At 40.0% G+C, this 15,766-nt stretch overlaps 1 long non-coding RNA gene across 1 annotated transcript; it reads right to left on the bottom strand.

Annotated features, from left to right (window-relative positions):
* Positions 1-409: 409 nt before the first annotated feature.
* On the bottom strand, positions 410-11,666 carry LOC141494928 (uncharacterized). The gene is made up of 6 exons (XR_012470585.1): positions 11,649-11,666; positions 10,198-10,274; positions 8,981-9,240; positions 5,211-5,351; positions 4,194-4,241; positions 410-550 (listed from the first exon to the last, which is right to left on the bottom strand). It is a non-coding gene; the product is annotated as an uncharacterized LOC141494928 (long non-coding RNA).
* Between the last annotated feature and the right edge of the window lie 4,100 nt (positions 11,667-15,766).

Below are 15,766 nucleotides of genomic sequence, written 5' to 3'. Positions count from 1 at the left end.
ACAGGTCTTGTGTGGCTGATACTTAGAGCTCTGGCTGATAGAGGGGCAGAATGAGGCTCTCTCTGAATCTTTTCTTTTTCAGTTAGTCATGTCTGACTCTTCATGACCCATTTAAGGTTCTTTCTCCTCATTTTACAGATGAAGAAACTGAAGCCAACAGGTTTAAGTGACTTTCCCAGAGTCATACAGCTAGCATCTGAGGACAAATTTGAACTTGATTCTTGACTCCAGGTCCAGGGTTTTATTGACTGTGACACCTGGCTGCTCTGAAATCTTTTTCAGGATCCCTTTAGGAGGGTGCCATGTAAGACTCCCTTTACATTTTAGGGAGGGAATGTCCTGTTTGGAGAAATTCAAGGAATGTGTTAGAAGAAAAGCTGGCACAGATTTAAAAAAAAAAAGAGGGAAAAAGATTTGGGTCTTTTTAATTATGCCAAAACAAACTTTCCCTCAGTCCCACAGGTTTTTTTGTTCATTAGTGGGGAGGGAGGACAGAGGAATTAGCAGACCCTATGAGGTGTCATTTTCACATGGCTCCTTTTCTGTGTGCCTGGAAAGAAAGAAGAGAGAATTAGAAACAAGAGTCTTAAGAGTCCTTGGTGAGAGACTAACCAGAGAGTTGATCTTAGACATCTGCTTGACTCTTCTCCCTGTCCCCCTGCTTCACTGCCCCCCCCACCATGTTCTTTCTCATTGATGGGATGCTTTTTTTTTAGAAAATATATTTTTAAAACTTATTAACTCTTTCTCAGTAGACAAAATGTATGTCTTATTCTGCCAGGGGCCTGGGGACTTGGAACCTGGTGGGGATTGTTTGTGATGAGGCTCTGTTGATTTAGATACTCAAATGTGAAATATAAGCATTCTTTTAGTTCCCCCTATGTTACCCAGACTCTCTCTCTCTCTCTCTCTCTCTCTCTCTCTCTCTCTCTCTCTCTCTCTCTCTCTCTCTCCTGATCAATAGAATGAGACATCACAATTCCCCAGGACTTATAAAATGCTTTCCACTTTAATATTGAGAACTGATGGACTTAGAATGGAATGACTTTCATATGCAAATCCCCATCCATTTTTTAGCTAAGTACCACTCAGCCAGTCAACTTTTAGGACTCCACCAATCTGGATTATTACTACAGAGCATGTTGGCCCCTCCCCCCCACACTTTTGGCACTTGATCAAAGTCAATTTTTACACTGTCTTATGTTATTCTCTTTGTTCCATATAAGACTTTTATCCTATGTTCCCTGAAAGTAGGATTTGTGTGTGTGTGTGTGTGTGTGTGTGTGTGTGTGTGTGTGTGTGTGTGTGTCCTCTCATCTGTCCTCTCATCTAGTATCTGTGGTCTGAGGGTTGGGCTAGGTCCCCAAATTCTTGCTTCTATTTCCCCCACAAATGAGTTGGGAAGGAGGTGGGGTTAAGAAAGGTTTGTTGAATTAAATTGACCACTGTTGTTGGATCAAGCAACAAATTGATGAATCCCATGAATCACAGATTCAGACCTGGAAATGGACCTTTGAGACCATTTACTGTAACCTATTCATTTTATGATGGAGGAAACAAAGCTAATGAGATTATTAAGGGACTTGCCCAAAATCATACAGATAATGGCAGAGACAAGATTTGAATCAGATCTTCTGGTTTCAAAGACTGGCCTATACATTCTTGACCCTGGTTTAGACTGCTACTGGAAAGAGGGAAGCAGAAGCAGATAGAGACTTTGTCTCCCAGAGTATAGATTCCTCTAACTAATCAAAATCTGCAAACTGTAGTTTGGTTTTTGTCTGGAATATCACTCATATATCAGACTGAGATCTTCTCAAGGTTAAATTTTAAGCCTAGGGTAAAAATGGAAGGAAATCATATTCTTCAATTGATAAAGGCCAAAAAATATCAACAGGCAGTTTTCAGAAGAAATCAAAGAAGGCTTGTTTCAATATAATTAAAAAGACCCAAATCTTTTCCCTTCTTTTTTTTAAAAAATCCATGCCAACTTTTCTTCTAACACATTCCTTGAGTTTCTCCATAGTCATGGGAAAAAATGCTTTAAATCACTTTTGATTAAGAGAAATGCATAAAGAAACTCTGTTACCACCTGACAGCTATTCAAATGGACTAATATGATAGAAAAGGAAAATGGCAAATGGAGGAAATATAGGAAAATTGAGACACTAATACACTGTTGGTGGAGGTGTGAATTGATTCAACCATTCTGGAGAGCAATTTGAAACTATGCCCATAGGACTATAAAACTGTGCCTATTCTTTGACTCAATGATACCATTCCTAGATCTATATATCCTAAGAAAAAGTAAAGAAGAGAAAAAAGCATTCTTATGTACAAGAAAGTTTTATAGCAGTTCTTTTTGTGGTGGCAAAGATTTGAGGGGGATGCTCATCAATTGGAAAATAGCTGAACAAGTTATGGTATATGATTGTGATAGATGCTATTGGCTTTAAGAAATGAAGGGAAGACTTCTATAAATCTATGAAAATTTAGAACCAGGAGAACAATGTACATACTAATAGCAATATTGTAAGGAAAATTAACTGTGAAACAGTTGTTATTCAGCCTTGACCAAGTATTCCTGGCACCATTAAGGTTTTTTTTAATAAAGATATTGTATTAGTTTATCATTTCCTTCTCCAGCTCATTTTACAGATGAGGAAACTAAGATAGTGTTAAGTGACTTGCCTAAGGTTACCCAGCTAGTAAGTAAATGTCTGAAGCCATATCTTCATAACTCCAGATCAGGAGTTCTACCCACTATCTAGCTACCCTGTGAAACACTTTGTAATTCTGATCAATAGAATAAGAAATCAAAATTCCCAAGGACTTATAAAATGCTTTCCACTTTAATATTGAGAACTGATGGACTCAGAATGTAGATTGAAGCATATTTTCTCCTTTTCTTTCTTTTTCAGAACAGCTATACTAAGAAAATGTTTAGCATGACTGTATGTGTATAATGGGCATCATTATTTCTTGCCTTCTCAATGGGTGGTAGAGGGAGGTAGAGAAAATAGAACTAAAAATAAAATTTTAAAATTAAAAAAAGAATGTAAGTTTCTCAGACAAAGGAGAGGTGAGTGAACATAGTCTCGAGGCACTAGGGAAGAGATTTCATTGAGACCATGGCCCTGGATCCCTTGGGTTTTGAAGAATGGGCAGAGGCAAAAGAGGAGGGCTTATTTCTTGAGAGGCACCAGGCAAAGGACTGAGGTAAGAGTGGAAACACCGCATTTTCCCATTCCCTCTAAACACCTCCTCCATTCCTGACCTTGTGAAATGGAGACAGCAAACATACCCAAAGAGTACAATCAGCTTGAACCCAATAGGAAAAAAGAGGGAAACAGTCTGCAAAAGGAATTTCACAATTTTTTGACCCTGTGTAGTGGGAGTGGGGGTGGGGGGTTATTATTGCTTTGGGATTCTTCTTGCTGACTTGGGTGAATAATAACAAGAATGTTAAGACCTTCCAAGGATTAGGAGTAGGAATGAACCCTAAAGGACCTCTAGCTTAGTTATCCTCATTTTACAGGCGAGGAAATTGAGGCTCAGAGAACACAAGAGATTGACCCAAAATCACAAAGGTGAAAGGCTGTTGGTCATCTAAGTCTGTGTTCTTTCCATTGTTCACATTTTTCCCTTAGAGGTGGATAATAAGAAAATAAGCATAGATAGGTGAATACCAGTCAATCTTTCTCCCTACAGCCTCCTTTCCCAACACAGTGTACTCCTCTCTAAACCACTCTTAGTTCATCTCCTTGCACTCCTCTTAGATCCAGCCCCCAAAAGATATTATTTTGTTTTCAGAGTCAACCAACTTTTCTCCATGCCTCAGTTTGTCCTTGAGCTCCCTCCTTTTTCCTGGAATTCTTCATCTGCCACCACACACACTCTCTTCAGCCCCTTGCAATGAAGTCATAACTCTAGAGAAACTCCTAAGTATATGGGCATTGCTGTCTAGCCACATCTAGGCAAAGGCTGTCTCCCATCAGCATTTGGCAATTATGGAACCCCTTTGTTGTATTACCTCCAATCTTGAGCATTTTGAGTCTCAATTTCTGGGAGAAAGGAGGTTAAAGACCCACCTTCATCCCTCTCATGGAGCACCCCTCCAGCCTACTCACTTAACCCCTTTGTTGTTATCCTCCCCCCACTATCACTTTTTAGATAAGGGCTCCTTAACTTACCTATTTTCGGCTTCTCCCTTTTGACTTTTTCTTGGAGTTTCTCTTGCGCTAAAAGAAACAAAGGCTTCATTCCTACCTTGTTTCCTAAAGTTGTGAACTTCATGCCTTTAGGGACAAGCAGAGTGTTCCCCTCTTACATTCCCCTGACCAGGAATCTATGTCATCAGCCATCACCCCCTATTTGGTTCCTCAGTCTGGGTGAAAAGTGCCATACCTAGAATTGTCATTCATATCTAGAGTACATGACTGCTTGCAGTTTGTAGTTTCAAGAGGGCTGCCCCTCTGCATCCCACCTTCACCCACATGTTCCTTGAAACTATTATGATAGGGTTTGGACAGGCAGGTTCCTTAAGATATTACCTAATCCAAATCCCTCATTTTTACAGGTGAGTAAATAGCATACAGTCATAAGGAGGGATTCAAATTCAGCTCTTCATCTGTATTTTCCCATTAAAGAATCAGGTCTTACTCAAAAGCCTTGGATAGAGGCCCTTGGAGACAAAATCCATTCACAGTGAATTGTGTTGTGGGGTGGAGGGTGTTTAGGTAGTTTTTGTTTAAAAATCCTTGGGTGATTTTTCCCCACAAGAGGGCACTCTGCTCAACTAGGTCATCATGAATCATTTCAGCCATCACCAACTGTACATGTATACTGTGTATTTCTCTCTCCTCTCCCAATCCCCCTAAACAAGGGAGAACTGCAGACAGCAGAAAAGTCATATACCTGAGAATTTGTGGATGTTTTACCACACTGACATAAGAAATGGCCAGGTTAGGCAGAGCAACCCTTGATGACGAAAGATGGTGTCTCCCTTTATCAGTCTATAGTCCTAACTCCTGACCTCAAGTAAGCAATCTCAGTCTGGGGGGAGACAGACAAGTCATTCCTCCTGCAAATAGTAGTCTTCATATCCCCAGACTTAATTTTTCTCACATAAAAATGAGGGGACTGTATGATCATTAGAGTCCCCTGTAGCCCAGGCATTGTCCGGTGATCACTCTAGAACCGATTCTTACCGAAGAGCTTCCCCTGCCCCTTCTTGATCCTGATCTGCGAATGCTGGGACGCCGAGGTCTTTTGACAGGCAAGGTTCCTACTGTATCCTGTTCAGGCTGACTGGATTGGTCCCCTGATTTGTTGCTTAGGATCTGTCTCTCCTAAGACAAAGATTAAAGAGCACATTCACAAGGAAAACTAAAGGCTCCCAGATGCCAAGATAGTCCTTTTCACCCCCTAAACATAGTACAGTAGGAAAGGTGTTAGCTTTGGAATCTGAGAGGTTCAAATCCTAATTTTGCAGGTGATTTTGGGCAAATCTCTTAAATCTCCCTGGATCTCAGTTTCTTCATCTGTAAAATAAGAGGATTAGCGGAAATGTCCTCTAGAATTAAATTTAGGATCAAAAGAACCTTTGTTTCTCCCATCCAAACTGTAGCCCGTGCAAGTGCATGTTGTTATCCAGTTGTTTTTAAATCACGTCTGATTCTTCGTGATACCATTTGGGGTTTTCTTGGCAAAGAAACTGGCGCAGTTTGTTATTTCCTTCTTCAGCTCATTTTACAAATGTGGAAACTGTGTTCAGTGACTTGTCCAGGGTCACACAGTAAGTGTCTGAGGCTAGATTGTCACTCAGGTCTGACTTTAAACCTGGTGCTCTGTCTGCCACTTTACTGCTAGTAGTACAAAGTACATAATTGCAGTTAAAGAAAAATACTAGGTTTAGGGTCAGAAGTTCTGGGTTCAAAATCTGACTTTGCTACTTAATAATTAGGCATGTGACTTTGGGTCAAGATAAACTCTGTAAGGCTTCTATTTCCTCAAGTATGATAAGTGTTTAACTCAGTTGTCTTTAATTCTAAATTGTTCAACTCTTTGTGACCTCATTTGGGTTTTCATGGCCAAGATAATGAAGTAGATTTATCATTTCCCTCTACAACAGATTAGACAAACTGAGGTTTAGTGACTTGCCCAGGGTCACTTGGCTGCTAATTGTCCAAATCTGGATTTGAACTCAGGTCTTCCTGATTTCAGGCCCAGAACTTTATGAACTGAATGACCTAACTGCCTTCAATTCTAAATTCATTCATTTAAATTTGACTATCCCAATTTTGTGTGATGATTGTTCACCTCTTCATTGACTCTTCATAGACTGTCAGAACTAGACCTTCAAAGCCCAGAACATCAAATTCAACCTTACATCTTACAGGTAGAGAAACTGAGGCTCATCAAAGGGTGGTCACTAGTCTGAAAGACAGTGATTTAGAAACAGAGCCCAGACTAGAACAAAATTCCCTTCACCCCAGTCTGTTCTCTTTTCCCCACCCTGTGATGCTTTCCTTAGTAGGTTTTTTTTTTAACATGAACCTGTTTGAGATCAAGGGAATAAGAATTATATCCATTTTTTCAGGGTTCTAAAGTTAACAAAATCCCTTTCTTTTCAACCATCCTAGGTTCAATAGTGTAAGGATTGTCTTCCCTTTTTTACAGATGAGGTCATTGAAGTGTGGGGAGGATTGGACAGAAAAGTCCTTTCCCAGGGTCCCATAGCTAAGATAATTTGATTAGGACTTAGTACTGCTCTGCCTCACTTAAAATCCAATTCACTTGGGGAAGCTAGGTGGTGTAGTGGATAAAGCACCGGCCTTGGAGTCAGGAGTACCTGGGTTCAAATCCGGTCTCAGACACTTAATAATTACCTAGCTGTGTGGCCTTGGGCAAGCCACTTAACCCCATTTGCCTTGCAAAAACCTAAAAAAAAAAAATAAATAAAATCCAATTCACTTACAAATCAAGACAATACAACTCCCCAACCTTCCACTCTCCATCCCACTAAGTTGTCATCGGTTCTCTTCCAAAATGAAGGACCATCACCAACACTAGAAAGCCTGGGATCGGACCCAGGTCTTCTGATTCATCATACTCATCTTAATTTTCTTTCTTTCTACTACTGTATTTCCCCGAAAATAAGACCTAAGTGGAAATTTTCTTTTTTAACCTAACTAGCAAGATTTTTTTAGGATGCTGGTAATCTAAGCCCTAACCCAAAATAAGTCCCAGTTAAGAGAGTCAGTCAAACAGATGCATTTAGTATGTCCATTGCAATACAAGAAAGATGTATTGAATTATAAAAGAATAATATTTATGTCTTATTAATGTTATTGACAGTGATATGTAAAATAAATGATAATAAAATTATAGTTAAGTATTTGTAAATACCCAAATGGGACCCTTTCAATCAGAGGTAAATGCCTATGTAAAAAAGACTAACTGGAAACACTACCATATGACCAATCAGAGTATAGACACAATGCAAGAATAATATGTGCACTGTCTGGATGGAAAGAAAGTCCCACCTCTAATCATCATCAAGGGCAAGAAATATAAGATTGAACAGTTTCAGGCATTTATGGTTTGTTTGGTTTTTGGTTTTTGTAAGGCAATGGGGGCTAAGTGACTTGCCCAAGTTCATAGAGAAGATGATCATGACATTAGGGAGGTGATGCCATAAGAAGCACTTGAATTGGATCTGAGTGAGGGGAAGGGGCTATGCTAAATCACCAGCCTCCCTTTTTCCTTTAGTGTCTTTTGGGTCCAGTGTCCAGATATGAACCAGGATGACTGGAGATAGCCTTGGATGTGAAGCAATGAGGGTTAAGTGACTTGTCCAAGCTCAAACAGCTAGTAAGAGTCAAGTGTCTGCAGTCAGATTTGAACTCTTGTCCTCCTGACTCCAAGGTCAGTGCTCTATACACTGTGCCACATAATGACATGAAGAACTTCCTTACAGAGGAAGGAACAGATCAAATAATGATTCCTGCAGGAATGACTGCCTGTCTCCAGATTCTTGATATTGCAATAAACAAACCATTTGCATGTAGAAATTAATGACTATATTGAAAATTGAATGGAAAGAAATCAGAGTAGAACCTTTGTAGCCTGCAAGAGATTGTGACTTGGGTGAGGAAATCATGGGATAAAATCACTGACAACTGTATTGCTAATGCACCAGGAGCAGGCTACGTGGACAAGAATGCTCACAAGAGATCTCTACTACTGGACTTGAGAGATTAGGACCAATGGTTCTACAGGAAATGGAGGTGCAAGAAATTTAGACTGGAATTTGCAGTTTGGAGAGTTATGATGATGTTCCAGAAGATGATATGATTGTATTAGAATAAATGTAGATTTTTGTATATGAATAAATGAATAAATGTAGATTGTTGTACATGAAAAAAGATGCCCTGAAAGTCCTAATTCAACTTTTGAAGCAAAATTAATTTAGGATCTGGTCTTATTTGGGGGGGAATATGATATGATGTTGCTCTTCAGAGTGATCCATAATTCACCAGGGACTAGACAAAAACTGGATGGAGGCAGAAAGATAGAAAATTAATTCCCAAGCCTAAGCTAGGTGAAATTCAATGGAGACTAAGGAAACTGTTTCACAGAGGGACTAAGCTGTCTCTTCTTTCCTATCCCAATGTTTCTCTTGCTTAGATTCTAGGGCTTTAGAGATAGAAGGAAACTTATAGTTAGTATAAGTTTCCTTATGGTCTCTCATTTTTTTTTAGGTGAAAAATCTATGGAGAAATGATTTGTTTAAGGTCATACAGTGAGTAGAAAGTAGGGTGTGATTTAAACCTAGTCTTCTGATTCCCAGTCTAATTGATGATCTCTCTACTATTGAAGACTCTTTCTTGCCCCAGGAAAGTCAGCATTTGGAGTATATGTTGGGGAAGTGGAATGTGAAGTTGGACCTTAGGAACAAGCCTCCCTTTGCACAAACCTTGCTCTGTTTGGGGGAATATGATGATGTCCCCCGGCATATCTTCTGCTTCTGTTGTTGGTTACTTGTGCTCTGGCTGATCTGCCTTCCAGGGCTAGTGTGGTTCCCTTTTCTCCCAGAGTGGTGACTCTTGAGCTGATCAGAAACCGAGGAACCTGATGATTTTTCCATTGATATTTGACACACTGCCCCCAGTTTTGGATTATGCTTATGGTCACAGCCCTGCTCCTCGGAGGCGTTGACTGTAGGCTGAGGTAGACCTACAAGGATTATTTGAGACAGACATATGGACAGAGTACACCATCCCATGAATGAGAGAGCAAACCTGACCCACCACTCTCCATGGGCGGGGGTGTTCTGAGTTTGTGGGAATGGATTGCACTGGAGCAGATCTTAACCTTTCCTTCTCCAATGTATCTGATGGCCCTCCGGATTCATTCGACAGTCACTTATTAAGCACTCACCAGGTGAAGAATCTCATCCATCCATAATTAACACCAGAGCAAAACAAAGATATATTTGAATCTCACCAAATATTATTTAGATGTAGAGCACTAGCCTCATCGAACTCAGTCTAGCATCCCCAGGAATGCAATAACTATAATATCAAGTAGAATGAGACCATGGCATAGAATATGAGCATAAGAGATTGAAAAAATCCATTATGGGAGAGCAGAGGCAGTTCATGTCTGACTGGTAGAATCTGGGAGACCTGAAGGATCAGGATCAGAATTCTCAGGCTACAACCAAGTTCAAGTCTCATTGTATGACAAGGGAGGGTTAGCACTCAGTCTGGTTAGGTTAGGACCTCCCTTTTGGGACCAAGGTTAAAGTTCTGGCAAATCTGTGGTTAGTTAGGGTTCAATCTATGGCTAGGAGATCAGAAAGTAAGTCAAACAATATTACCTAGTTGGGGACAGACCCTCCGAAGCTTATTAAAGACATTTGTGCTCTAAATCTGGAGCTAATCAAGCATAGGGTCTCCAATGTTTAGATTTATTGCATGCTTTTCAGAGAGAGGCAGCATAGTAATGAGGAGACTGAGCCCAAGGAGGAAAGCAATGGTCTGAAGGGTGGAATAGCAGAGAGATGTCCAATAAATATTTGTTAAATTAAATGGATTGGGGCCAGAAGGCTAGAAGAGTCTGATTCCCAATCCTAGAATGTGAAAATCTCTTTCTTCAGTTGATCCATGGGAATTTGAAGGTTATACCTACCTTTCCGTGAGGCAAATGCTGGTACCTCCTGCTGTCTGTGCCCGTGGTCCTGGGTGCCTCACTCTTGGAGGCTGTGCCTACAATAATTTCCTCTGTTAGGTCACCTTCCCCTAGCCATTGTGAGGGAGCTGATGACATCATCTTGCCTGGTTGAGGGTGGATGTTTTGTTGGGGGAGACTGGAAAAGTCATTGAGGGACATCTGGAGTGTCCTTTTGTCTCCTTTCCACTCATTTTTTCCCAATTGAAAAGTCCTTTAGTGTTAAAAATCAGCTTAAGTGTCATTTCTTCTATAAAGTTTGGAAGTTTTGATCCCTCTGTTAAAAGTTATTTCTAGGGGTAGCTAGGTGGCACAGTGGATAAAGCATCGGCCCCGGAGTTAGGAATACCTGGGTTCAAATCCTGTCTCAGACACTTAATTACCTAGCTGTGTGGCCTTGGGCAAGCCACTTAACCCCACTGCCTTGCAAAAACCTAAAAAAAAGTTATTTCTACTTAAATTTTCCAAGAACACCTTGTGTACCCTCACCACATCCTCCCTTGTATGACATTTAAATGTATTTATATCATATTGGGGCAACTAGGTGGCACCATAATACAGAGCACTGGGCCTGGAGTTGGGAAGACTCCTCTTCCTGAGCTCAAATCTGACCTCAGACACTTTGTTAACTGTGTGACCCTAGGTAAGTTTGCCTCAATTTCCTCCTCCGTAAAATGAACTTGGGAAGAAAATGTTAAATCACTCTAGCTTCTTTGCTAAAAAACCAGACAAACAAAAAAAACTCAAGTGGGGTCATAGAGTCAGATACAACTGAAAAGCAACATTATCTACAATCATCCAGTCTCCCATGTTTGAAACCCTGCCCCCTCTCTTCCCCCCCTCCTATATACAATTTTTTAAGTCTCACCAATTCCACCTCCATAACATATTTTGTCTTTGAGTTGTCTTCTACTAGAATATGAGCTTCCTGAGAGCAGAAACTTCCTTTCATTTGTATACCCAGTAAATGCTTTGAACATAGGAAGTTCTTAGTAAATTCATTCATTCATTCATCTGACCTCTATTTTCTTTTTTCACTGACTTCACCCTGGCATGAGCCCTTCTTACCATCCTCTTGACTATTGCAAAAGTCATCTTTCATTTCTTTCAGTTTCCACTCTCTCTTCACTCCAATCTGTCCTTCAAACTGCTACTGGACTTATTATGTTACTCCACTATTCAAAATCTTCAGTTGCTCCCCAAGCAAATGTCAAAAGATTCTACCTGATATTCAGGAATCTTTCTCTCTCACTCTCAAACCTTTCAAGCTTTATTCTCCACTGTAACCTTCCAAGTGCTCCACATTCAAGTTAAACAGGACCACTTTCTACTTTCCATTCACCCCCTTTACTATCTTGCTTTAGTGTCTCTTTACTCATGGTGTTTCCTGTGGCAGAAATGGCTTCTCTCACCTTCTTTATTGATTGGCTTCCTATTCATTCTTGAAACGTCCTCTCAGGAACCTTTCCTGATCCTTCCTGATAATAATTTTCACCACTCTAGGACCTCACAAAACACTAGATTTGTAGCTCTCTGGTGCTCCTTGCCTCTCTTAATGTAAATTCTCCTGAGCTCTGCTGATGTCCCACCCTCAACTGTGAGCTATGTGCTCTGAATACATACTGTTAGCTGCTTAATCAATGTTTGTGCAGTGAAAAAAATCAATATGTTGATCATCTCTAGGATTGAATTTAAGATGGAGTTCTTAGTTGACTTTGACTTGAAACCTCCAGGAAGAAGGCACAGTGAATAGGGGGCTAAGGGAGGAGCCCCAAAGAAAGGGTCATTGACCAGCCAAGGCTAGGGTCCATCTCTGTTCCTTTAGATTGAGGGCTTCCGCAGGATGAGGAATTTACCTCATTTTTCTTCTTTCTCTCCTCATCTTCACAGGATTCTCCTTCAGGGAACTATTCCAACTCCCTTACCTCTCCCCATGAAGGGTAGAGCTGTAGAGTCTTAAAATTGAATTTCACTTTATTCTACTAGTTAAGGATTGGAACTTGCCTGAAGATTCTTTTCTTCTTCTTCCTTCTTCTTCCTTCTTCTTCCTTCTTCTTCCTTCTTCTTCTTCTTCTTCTTCTTCTCCTCCTCCTCCTCCTTCTACTACTACTACTACTACTACTACTACTCCTACTACTACAATTACTACTACTACTACTACCACTACCACTACCACTACCTAAGATTTATTTAGTGCCTTAAAGTTTGCAAAGCACTTTACATGTGATCTTATTTGGTCCTTAAAAATAACCCTGGGAGATAGGTGCCCATTGTAGAGACAAGAAAACTGAAGGTGAGTGAAGTTAAGTGACTTATTATAGGACACACAACAAGGAAGTACCTGAGACAGGATTTGAACTCAGGATTTTCTAATTCCAAGTCTAGCACTCTGATATACCACTTATCTTAACTTTAAGTTAGCTTAATCATTTTTTTTTTCAGTAGCACTGTACTCTTCCAGAGCCCTTTTAGGAAATTTCTTGGTGAAGATAGTGGAGTGGATTGTCATTTCCCACTGCAGCTCATTTTACAGATGAGGAAACTGAGGCAAACAGGGTAGAATCACTTAACTAGTAAGTATCTGAGGTCAGATCGGAACTCAAGAAGAGGAGTCTTCTTAACTCCAAGCCTAGCACCCTATCCACTATATTGTCTACCTTCCCTTTTTTACTTGGGTAATATAGATCAATCCCCCATGTCTAGCCAGGTTTGGGTTCAGGGCAATTCTTTCTAATCCCACACATCCCCCCCCCATCTCAGTCCCCAAACCTCCAGTAACTATTTAAAGCAATCCTCCAACTTTATCATAACTAGTCCCAACATCTGACCTTGTCTCATACCTCAGTTCTCTTTCAAAACTGTGTCAATTTAAGGCTACCTCTTGAACCCATGATTCTTCTGTTTCTCAAGTTATCCTAGAGCTTCAAGCTTGAAGGTCTGGCCTTCCACCCCAAGGAAACTGAATGTGCTGGCCCCTGATGCATGTGGAATGGGGCAAGATAATGCCCTTGATCTATGTGGAATACTCATGGGACAGGATTTACCATTTTCTTCTTATAACAAAATCTTTCTCCCAGTATATCCAGCAGATCTGATCTCCTTCTGTTTCCCCTTCCTGAAGTTAGCTGGCTATAAAATCTTTAGATCCAAATTAAGAAGGAGATCAGTGCAAGATAAGTAGATAGAGGCAGAAGAAAGAAAAAGATCGTTCAGTCCCTCTCACTGTCTAAACCCCTCCCCTCTTAGAAGCATTGAGAATATAATGGAAAGAACACTGGACTTGGGGTCAGAAGAACCTGATTGTGAATTCTGCTTCAATCAGTCAATTGGTATTTATTATTATGTGTGAAGCACTGTATGAAATTCTGGATAACATAGAGGTAAAGACAGCCCTGGCCCTAAAAGAACTAGCATTCTAATGGGGGGGGGGGCGGTGTGACTTGGAAGCTACATTTGAACTTCATGAGTTATCCAGTCTCACACTTGATACTGTGTAAATTTTGTTTGCCCCAGTTACTCATCTGTAAAATGAACTGGAGAATGGAATGGCAAATCACTCCAGTATCTATGCCAAGAAAACCCCAAATGGGGTCAGGAAGAGTAAGACAGGACTGAGTTGACTGAACAACAACTTCAGTGGCATGGGAGGGGGATTGTGTTGCTTGTCCTTTGTTCTTGAAGTGGACCAATGACTTTAGGAAGGTGTTGTCTTGACTTGCAAGTAAATTGCATTTAAGTGAGGTCATTAGCTTCACTCTCTCCTCCAGAGTCAATGGAATCTAGTGGCAAGGCATAGGTCAAGATGATTGTTAATGATCCCAGCCACAGTGGGAGCTATAGACCTTTTTAAGCTAAGGTCTTTTCTAGGTCTCAGTTTGTCTGAGGCTGGGAGAAATTAGATTGTAATGGGAACAGAAGAAATATCCCCTAAGGGTATCCATCCCTCATCTTGGGCAGCTCAGCACTCCAGTTATAAGTTCATTTTCCCTCCAGCTTGCTATGTATACATCAGTGTGTTTGTGTTTGTGTGTGTGTGTGTGTATATGTTTGTTTGTTGGGGTTATTTGTGAAGGCTCTAGTTTGGCTTCCTGTTGCAGGAAGAGGAAGGGGCAGGAGAGAAATGCAGATAAGATCCTGTAGTGACTTTTCTCTAAGGGGGAGCAACCAAAACAACCGTCAGTTTACCTATCCCACAATCTCATCCACTTTTCATGAAGATAATTCTGAGCATGAATAACCAAGGCAGGGGTCACAGTGGGAAAAGACTTGAACTGGGCTTAAGTCACTGACTTGACTCACTGTATGATCTTGGATTTATGACTTTCCCTCTCAGTTGTTTCACTTGTAGAATTACAACAGTAATTCTGTCTTGCCTACTTTACAGGTGGTGAGAATCTAATAAGAGATGTGGTGAGACAGTGTTTAGAGAAGGACAAATGCTTAATGCTGATAGAGGATTTTCTATCTATTAATTTGTCATCAAAAGAACACTTTGCTCAAAAGAGAGAACTGGCAGGTGTGCAAAATGTTTACAATTCTTGGTGAAATGGCACTTTATCATCAGTTTGCATCTGTAAGTCATTGTTAGAAAATATTACCTGAATTTTTTGAGTTACATCCAACTTTGAAGCTTATTGCTGTGGATTTGCAGCTGAAATTTATGTTGCTGATTATTATCTTCATGAAGAAAGGACAGCATTTTTCAAAGAGGCAACAACTTCCAGAAAATCCATTTCTCAGGGTACTATTTGTAATTCTAGTGTGAATAAATATGTATTAACCTAAATCTTGATGGCCTCAGAAGCCCCTCCTAGCTCAAAATTTGTGAAGCCAAATCATGTGTTTAACTGAGAATTCAGAGTCAAATTCAACAAATATTTATCTAGTGACTATATAAAGATTATGTTATGTTCTGGAGGTGCAAAGAAAATTGGAAATAGGCCCTGCTTTCAAGTAACTTACCATCTATGGAGTTGATATCTATAATAAGAGAAGATATAATATATGTAAAACAGTTAGGTTAAAATATTATATAAATGTTAGCTTCCATGATGAGCAGGAGGAGGGGGAGGAAGAGAATGAATGCAACATATATACAAAGATAATTAAATGCAAAATAATGTCATCAGGGATAAAACATTATTCAATTCAATTCAATAAATACTAATAAAGAGTCTATCATGTTCAATGCATTGTGCTAGGTGCAAGGCAATCAAAGACAGAAATGTCTCTGTTCTCAAAGAGTTTACATTTTGGGAGGGGGGAGGCATCAAGAAAGAGTTATTCTGGTTAAATATTAAGGGAAGGGAATGTAATTTGCATAGCCTAGTGAGATCCAAATACTATGTTTCCTAGCATAAATAAAGCCTATTTAAGGAAAAAGAGAGCAAGAAGGTAATAATGAAATAAAATAAATGTGAGAAGGGTAGAACAAGATAGTTTAAAATAGATTAAGAGAAAAAGAATGAGGAGAGAGAACAATGGACAGAAAGTGAAAGAGATCCAAGAATATGGTAATAGAAAAAGCCTT

This window comes from Macrotis lagotis, chromosome 8 (assembly GCF_037893015.1).
Source record: "Macrotis lagotis isolate mMagLag1 chromosome 8, bilby.v1.9.chrom.fasta, whole genome shotgun sequence".
NCBI lineage: Eukaryota > Metazoa > Chordata > Mammalia > Peramelemorphia > Peramelidae > Macrotis > Macrotis lagotis.
Note: the sequence above shows the minus strand (reverse complement) of the source record. Positions and strands in the feature narration are given on the sequence as shown.